Genomic DNA, 8,091 nt, shown 5'->3' on the forward strand with positions numbered 1-8,091 from the left:
GCAACATGGGAAGGGCCACTAAAGGTGTCTCCAATGACAACGGACAGCCTGGTTCCATTGCACCATCAGTTCCGTGAGGCTTGGACCCCGTAGAGCTGAAGGTGTTGAGAATCCTCTTCAGGCTCCCACTCCCATGCCAGGTCCCTGTTCCTAGGAGAGTGTCACATGACATTGGGCACACGGACCATTTCCAACACAGCCCACGGAGGGCCACCCAGGAGCCCTGAAGTGAGAGCAGAAAGAAATCCCCTAGCAGATCATGGACCCTGCTCTCAGCACCCAGCCTGTGGGGGCTCAGGTCTTAGGGCATCTGCTCTTCCCACAAAGGCCACCTGGCCTGGGGGTCATCTTTCCATAGCCTTTTAAAATGGACCCCTCTGCCCCCCACGGGCTCAGAAGGCCCCTGTCCTGGAAGGACCCACCTGCACCCACCATTAGGCACACAGTAGGCCTACACATCACACTGGTGGTCTGGGCAAGAGGGGTGAGGCCTGTGTGGCAGGTGCCTTTCCTGTCACTCTGGGTATTTCCCTCTGCCATATGGGAGCTTCCTGATGACTCCTGCATGGGCACGAGGAGTGCGTGTGTGTGCAGACATTGTGCAGGCGGGAGGATAGAAGAGGCCAGTTCTAGAGCCCCAGGAGAAAATGTGAAATGCAATTTTTATTTAAAGCAAAACAAACCTCCCAACCTGACCATTTTCTGCATCAGCCTATCAGGGGGGCAGCTGGTCCTCCCTCATCCTCCCATGCTACTTTTCCATGTCCTCGGTCCTGTTCCTTTTCCTGGGGCCCCCGGCCTCCCCTTGAGGTCACAGAGTCAGCCAAGGGCTCACTGCTACGAAAGTGGATGAAGAATGTCCGGATTTCCTTCGGGTAATGGTGACCTTCGTGCCTTGCAGGGATGTCGAGTGAGACCTGGAGCTGCCTGGGGGACCAGAGGTGGTCTGTCCTTAGAACCACTTCCTTCTCTGGGGTGTTTCCACCCAGATTCCCCTCATACACTGCACCCACCTACACTCTAATGTGGCTCTTCGATGAAAGCCCTTGGCTGACCCATCCTGCCAGGACTCCCACTGCCATGGGCCCATTTCATTTTGGCCCTCCCATTAGTGTAATAGGTGGTCCTGGCCATACATGGCCTCATTTCCTATGGGGTGTAGCACTCAATTCCTAGAGTTTTCTCACTGAGGCCACCTGGTGGGGTTGCACTTTATATTACTGGGTTCGACTAAATTCAACCTTAAGAGGGAAACCACTTCATCCATTCTTCCACCCATCCATCCGTCCATCCATCCATCCATGATCCATTAGTCCATTCATCAATCCATCCATCCTTTCATCCATTCAAACATTCACACTTCCAAAGACTCATCCATCCACCCATTCATTCATCCATCATCCATCCATCTATCCATCAATCATCCATCCATCCACTACCCATCCATCCAACCATCCATCATCCATTCATCCATCATCTATCCATCATCAGTCTACCAATCCATCCATCCATCCATCCATCCATCCATCTATCCATCCACCCATCATCCATCTGTCCATCCATCATGCATCTTCCATCCATCATCCATCCATCTATCCATCATTCATCTGCCATCCATCCATCCACCCATCCCCCATCTACCTATTCCCAAATGACTAAGTGTCCAGCTTTGTAGAAGGCACTCTGCTGTGGACAGAAAAGATCCATGGGAAAAGGGAAAGAGGGGGAGAGGGGGAGAGGAGAATGGAGAAGGAACCTGACACAGGCCTGGACTCCACCAAAGCTTGAGTAGGAGCAGACCAGAGAGAAGGGGACAAGGGTGATCCAGGCAGAGGGAACAGCATGGGAAGGACCAGGGGGCACAAAGCTGCCTGTGGTTCCCAGGAGCTGATGGTGGTGTGTGCAGTGTGAGACACAGCATGACAGATGTCAGATCCCCTGGGATATGCTTGCCAGTTCAGGAATCACCCAGGACAGAGGCTGGTGATGCAGTCTGCAGACACACACACAGGCATGCACACACACACTGATCCGTGGTAGATTCTGGATGGTACAGAATCAGAGAAGCCAAGTAGCCTGCTCAAGGTCACACAGGCCATAAGTGATCTAAACAAGGTCTGGCCAGCTCCTGAGCCAGTCTGGGGGCAGGTTGGGATTCCCAGGGTCAACCTGAACCAGGGGCTCCCAAACCTCTGCTGTGGGGACCATCCCGTGTCCTCCAGCTCCAGTGGTGCAGCGTACTCACATCCCAGGTCCCTGTGAGTGAACGCTCCTCCACTGCCACCACGGACCCGAGCCCCTGCATCACGACCTGAGGGACAGGAGCACAGGGAGGGTGAGCTACCCCTGAGGCCCCAGATCAGAGTAGAAGCAAAGCAGGAGCAGGGGTGGCACCCACCCTTGGGGTACAACACACCACCTCATGAATGCTCCCAGGAAATCCCCAGAGGGAACCATGTGCTCTTTTCACAGAGGAGGACACTGAGGCGAGGACCAGTAGGCTCTCCCAGGTACTGCACTGGATAAGCATACCCAGGGGAGGCAGGCACAGGAACTGCCTCCATCGTCCAGACCCTTCTCCCCAGTATGGCTCAGGGGGTGCCCCAGGCTGAGGCCAGGAGTAGCTATCCATCCCCTGTGCCAAGAAAACAGGGACCCAGTCTCCTGTGTGAGGACAGAGGCAGGTGGCCCCTTCTGCCCTGAGCAGGAAGGGAGGTCTGGCCGGAGATGAGAGGTTTCTGGGGAAGCTTCCCTGCACTGACACAGGGAGAAAGCACTCAGAGGCAAGACCCCATTTGCTGCTGCCTTCCTGCTTCTGCAGACCTATCTGCTTGTGAGGCTGTGCCTGCAGGTGACCACAGAGGATGAGCCAAAGAGAAAAGCCAGCATGCCGTGAGGCCAGGTACGGGACGCAGTGACCCAGGAAGGGATTAGAGAAAGTGAAGCAGCAAGAATGCAGAGAGAGGAGGTTGGAGTGCCCACGTGCCCCCACAGCACCCATTCCAGGGTGAGCGGGAGCCTCTCATCTCTGCCGAGGTCTTTGCCAGAGGGGATTTTCACACGGGTTTGCCTGCCTGCTGGGGTTTCAGGCCATGGCCAGGGAGACTGTCATAGGGGTTTGAGGGCTCTTAACCTCCAGGTTCACACTCACAGGCTGAGACAGGACTGGGTCCTCCCCCACCTCATACAGGTGATGGAGCTAAAGCAGGACACGGCGGAGGTCCACCTTGGCCTTCCTTCCATGGCCTTCAGGTACACAAGGACCCCTATCACCGCCGATCCTCTAGGCTGGCCCCAGCACCCTACACCTGCCCTTCACTTCCTACCCTCAGCCTCCCTGGGAGGCATTGACACAGTCCGTGTTTGATGTTACTGCTGCACACGGGGTGTGAAAAATCCCTTCTACTTGTTCAAGGGGGTGGTTATGGATTGGATCCCAAGGGTCAGGCAAGTCCTCTGTCTCCAGATGATGGTGGGGGTGAGGTGAGGACATGCTGATGTCCAGGATGACACATCTGCTTCATAAGGTGGCCCTGAGCTCAGGGATACGGAGGAGGGGGTCCTAACTCCATCCCTGAGGCTCCCCTTGCACTGCCCCTCACTTGCTGTTCTCCAGGGAGGAGGGACCTTCATTTAGTGAGTCTGGGGCACTCCCAGGTGAGTTCCTTTCTCCTCCTATTTGGGAGCCAGCTGTCTACAGGAGACCTATTCTCTTGCATTGGCCACGCACACCAGTGGGAAGGGAATGCTCTGTCTTGTAGGGGAGGCTCCCCGCCCAGCATCTTCTGTGACAGGGGGATTCCTATAATGGGATTCAGTGTTAGAAAGCCACTTGGCTGCAGACATGAGCCATGGTCCCCAAGATCTGCTTTATCAGATAAAAGTGTTATTGGCCTGTTGCCTCTTCCTTTTCCTCCTTAGTTCTGTGGACTCCTACTGAGCCATCTTTGGTGACTGGCAGGACATAGATGGGGCTATGGGGACAAGAGGGTGGCTCAGGGGCAGCCAGCCCTGCCTTTGAGATGCTCACAGTGGAAAGGGGAAGAGAAGGTGCAGCTGGAGCTTTGGCAACAGTATAAGTCATTTCACCATGACACCATGGCAGGTATCACTTCCACCAAGAAGCCCTCCATGAAGCCCTGCTGGGGGCTTAATGTAAACATCAACATCACTGGTGTCCTGGTGACTTGCCTGCTTCCCCCTCTAGATGGAGAGCTCTGTGAATCCAGGGGCTTTGCCTACATTGGTCAGTGCTGATTACCCAGTGCCGGGCACAAGAGATATTTGTTCAGTGAATGAATGGAAGCTCTGGACGATCAGGCTTCCTGGGTTCAGAGGACAAGTGGGACTGGCTGTTCAGGGCTCCAGGAGGAGTCCTTGAGCAGCAGGACTGCACTGCAGGCTGAGGGTCTGGCAGATGGTGAATGATGATTGGGAATTGGTGGTGGGGTGAGAGGGATCCATCAGAGAATGGGTGTGGACAGGTCCTGGGCTGGGGTCCATGTCCACAGTGTACCCTGCTTGCTGAGTGACCCAGGTCCCCACAGCCTGTCTGTGGGCCTGGCCCTCCCCATTGGGTAGAAAAAGGGATCAGGTGACCAGGCAGAAGCAGGACAACTCTGAGAGGAGCCCAATTTGTCTGGTGATGAATGTGGGGCCAGGTTGCCATGGGGAGGGTGCCGTGCGTCTGGCTCCCTTGGACACCTGCCTCACCTTTCTGGAGATTCTGCATGTGCTCTCTGTGGTTGGAGCTGTAGTTCCAGCCTGGGATGCTGAGGATCTGAAGGTGAAGACTTGGGAGCAGAGTCACAGGCTTTTGCTGCTGGGGCCCTGGGAGATTCTGGGCAGTCTCTGCAGGGTGGACAAACAGAGCCAGGACAAGGATTGGGGCCAATCTCCTCCTCCTGGCAGTGGGAGCTCTGCACACCATGTGCCCTCGTACAGGTGATCCAGCTCCTGCCCACATGTGCCCCACAGGGAGGACAGCCTGAAGCATCTGCTGGTCCCAGCGCTTCAGGCATCCCCTTTCCTGCCTTTGCCCACAGACATCCTTCCACCTGGATGCCTTTCCTCCCACCTGTCCAGGGGCTCAGATCACAGAGTCTAACAGCTGGAAGGACCCTGAATCTCTAGTCCAGACATTTCAAAGTACAGATGGGGAGTCTACAGCCCAGAGAGGTAATGGGGTTTGTTCCAGATCACAGGGCAGTTTCAGGCAGAGCCTCTATTTCAATGCAAGGTGTGGGATGCCAGCTCTTCTCTTGTTTCGTCATCCCTGGCCTTCATGCTAAGAAGGCACCTCAGCTCCCTCCTCCTTCCAAGAAAAGCCCTTTCAGCTCTGGGCTCCAGCTGGGGCACCACCTCCTCACAGTCCCCTGGCACAGTGATTGGTCCAGTCTTGGACTATGAGCTTCTCCCTGCACCAGTCAGAAGCTTTCCCTGGGACTTCTGCACTTGAGCTGGGAAGATTTAGCTCAGTCCTTTTGCTGAGGTTGAGAGAGAGGAAGCATGACAGAGAAAATCAAGCAGGCTCCACCCCAGCCCCAGAGCCTAATGCAGGGCTTGATCCCATGAACCTGAGATCATGACATGAACAGAAACCAGGAGTTGGCTCCCTACCAACTGAGCCACCCAGGTGCCCCTAGGTGTTTCATTCGTTTATTGATGCTCCCCACAGACTCCTTGACCTGGGGCTGGGCTAGAGGAGCAGCTTGCTGGTGGCTGGCTTGCGGAACTGCTGAGCCAGTGCTGGCTGTGGGCAGGATGGAGCTCCTCCTTGTCTGTCCTCTGCACAGAAGGCTGGCATGACCCACGACATGGTTGCTGGCTTCCTCCAGGCAAGGCTCTGGGGGAGAGCAGTCCATGACCGCTGCCCTGGGGCACATGGAATTTGGGACTCTGCTGAGAATTGGACAGCACTGGTTTATCCTAAGCGAAATAAGTCAATCAGAGAACAACAATTACCATGGGATTTCACTCATATGTGGAATTTAAGAAAAACAAACAGGATCATAGGGGAAGGGATGGAAAAATAAAAAAAGATGAAATCTGAGAGGGAGACAACCCAAAAGACTCTAGGAAAAACTCTAGGAACAAACTGAGGGTTGCTGGAGGAGAGGTGAGTGGAGCGATAGGGTAACTGAGTAATGGGCATCAAGGTGGGCACATGATGTGATGAGCACTGGGTATGATACGCAACTGATGAGTCACTGAACTCCTCCTCTGAAACTGACAACACGTTATAGGTTAAATAATTGAATTTAAATAAAATAAATAAAAAAATTGACATCAATGCTCAGACACTGACGATAGTGGTGGAGCACCGAATGGTGATGTCCAAGGGCCACCCCCTCTTCTGGCTCAGGTGACAGCACGGCTGCAGGTGCCGCTCCTCCTGCTCCTGTCCCCACCTCCCTACATGTTGGGAGTGCTGTTCTCTGTTAGGGGACCAGTGGCTGGTGGACAGCAAGTGACAGCCAGCTGCAACCCTTGCCCACCTGCCATTGGGATGCGGCTGCCTGGCTGGCTTCCCATGCTCACGCAGCTGGTGCTGCTGCTGTTCCTGGTGGCACAGCCCGTGAGCCCCGTCAGGGTCTTCATGGTTCCTCACAGTCACATGTATGTGGGCTGGATCTACACGGTGCAGGCGGTGTCTTTTCACCATCTTCCAGAACTCCCTGGACCTCAGCTTCCTTCTCCCTGCCAGATCCCGGGGTGGGTTTGAAGCCTGGTGTTGGCTGACATCCTCAAGAGAGCAGCTTGGGTTACGACCTGACTCTGCTGGAGACTAGGAAGACTCACTTTGGCTGCTTGGCTCTAGTCTCTGGCCTCAGTTTCCTCAGCCATGCTAGGGATAGTCAGGTGAAAAGACATGAGCCTGACTCAGGCCATGGTCACAGTCCACGACTGGGGCACCTTGGGTGGACTCTGTTCCCTTTCTGAGCCCCATGTCCCCCTTCTGTATGATGGCACAGGCCTCCAACACTTTGCACGGGCTGTTCCCTTTGCCCAGAGGCCTTCCTCCAACAAGCCGGCTGGTCCTAGTCCCCCCAGTCCTGTGTGTGGCTCCAGAAAAGACACTTTCTGGTGGGGCCTTCCTGGAATCCCTGTGTGTGCCCCTATTCCCTTCCCCTCCTCCCCTCCATGCACATTTGGTAGGGGGCTTGGTGTCGGTCCCTTGTCCCCACCAGAAGGCTAGCTTCACAGGCCAAGGGCTTCACACGTTATATTTCCTGGCATGTTCTCACCACCCTGACAGACAGAAGAGGTGCACCAGCTATTGCTGATTGAGTGAATGAATGCAGGAATGGATGAATGAATGCAGGAATGAATGATCAAATGAATGAATGAATGAACACAGGAATGAATGAATGCAGGTTTGAATAAGTCAAGGAATGAGTGAAAGCAAGAAGGAATGAATGCAGGAAAAGGAGCAAGAAGAGACTGAGATATACTCAAGATCTTGGGTCAGGTGACTGCGTATTGTCACCCGGGCCGCCTCCAGCTCTTTTGCGGGAACAGGAAGGAAACCCAGAAGAGAACAAACACTCTCTGGGATTAGGGATACAGTAACTTTTCTGTGGACATTATTGAGAGGCAGCTGGACTTCAATGGGAGAGGGAAGCAGCAAGAGGATCTGACACTGGAGGTGGGGGCAGGAGTAGTCCAGTCCTGGGATGCACTGGGCAGCCTCTCCAGGGACACTTTGCTGCCTGTGGAGATAGCTTAATGGTGGGGAAGTATACGTGGTGCCCTCAGTTACAGAAGAGGAAACTGAAGCCCAGAGAGGGTTGGGGTCTTCCCTGAGGGAACCCAGGAATGATCCCTTTTTCTGAGATCCTGCTGCCAGGGATCTTTGCATTTCATTAAGGAGCCCCTCTGGGCACCACCATGTGCCAGCCTAGAGACACATATAGGAAGCAGCCACAGCTGGACCCGCAGAGCCTCCAGCCTGGGGAGACAGGCTGGCAGATGCCCATGACCACCTGGGGGCCTGGGTGCAGCTCCTCTGAGCTTCAGTTCTCAACATTAGCTCCCCTCATCACAGCCCAGACGGGCCCCATGGGGTCCCTGGACCTCCTCTCTGTCACC

At 54.8% G+C, this 8,091-nt stretch overlaps 1 pseudogene; it reads right to left on the minus strand.

Moving 5' to 3' along the window:
• Positions 1–2,164: 2,164 nt before the first annotated feature.
• LOC125094147 (epididymis-specific alpha-mannosidase-like) lies at positions 2,165–6,600 on the minus strand (annotated as a pseudogene).
• Between the last annotated feature and the right edge of the window lie 1,491 nt (positions 6,601–8,091).

This window comes from Lutra lutra, chromosome 2 (genome assembly GCF_902655055.1).
Source record: "Lutra lutra chromosome 2, mLutLut1.2, whole genome shotgun sequence".
In the NCBI taxonomy this organism is placed as follows: Eukaryota; Metazoa; Chordata; class Mammalia; order Carnivora; family Mustelidae; genus Lutra; species Lutra lutra.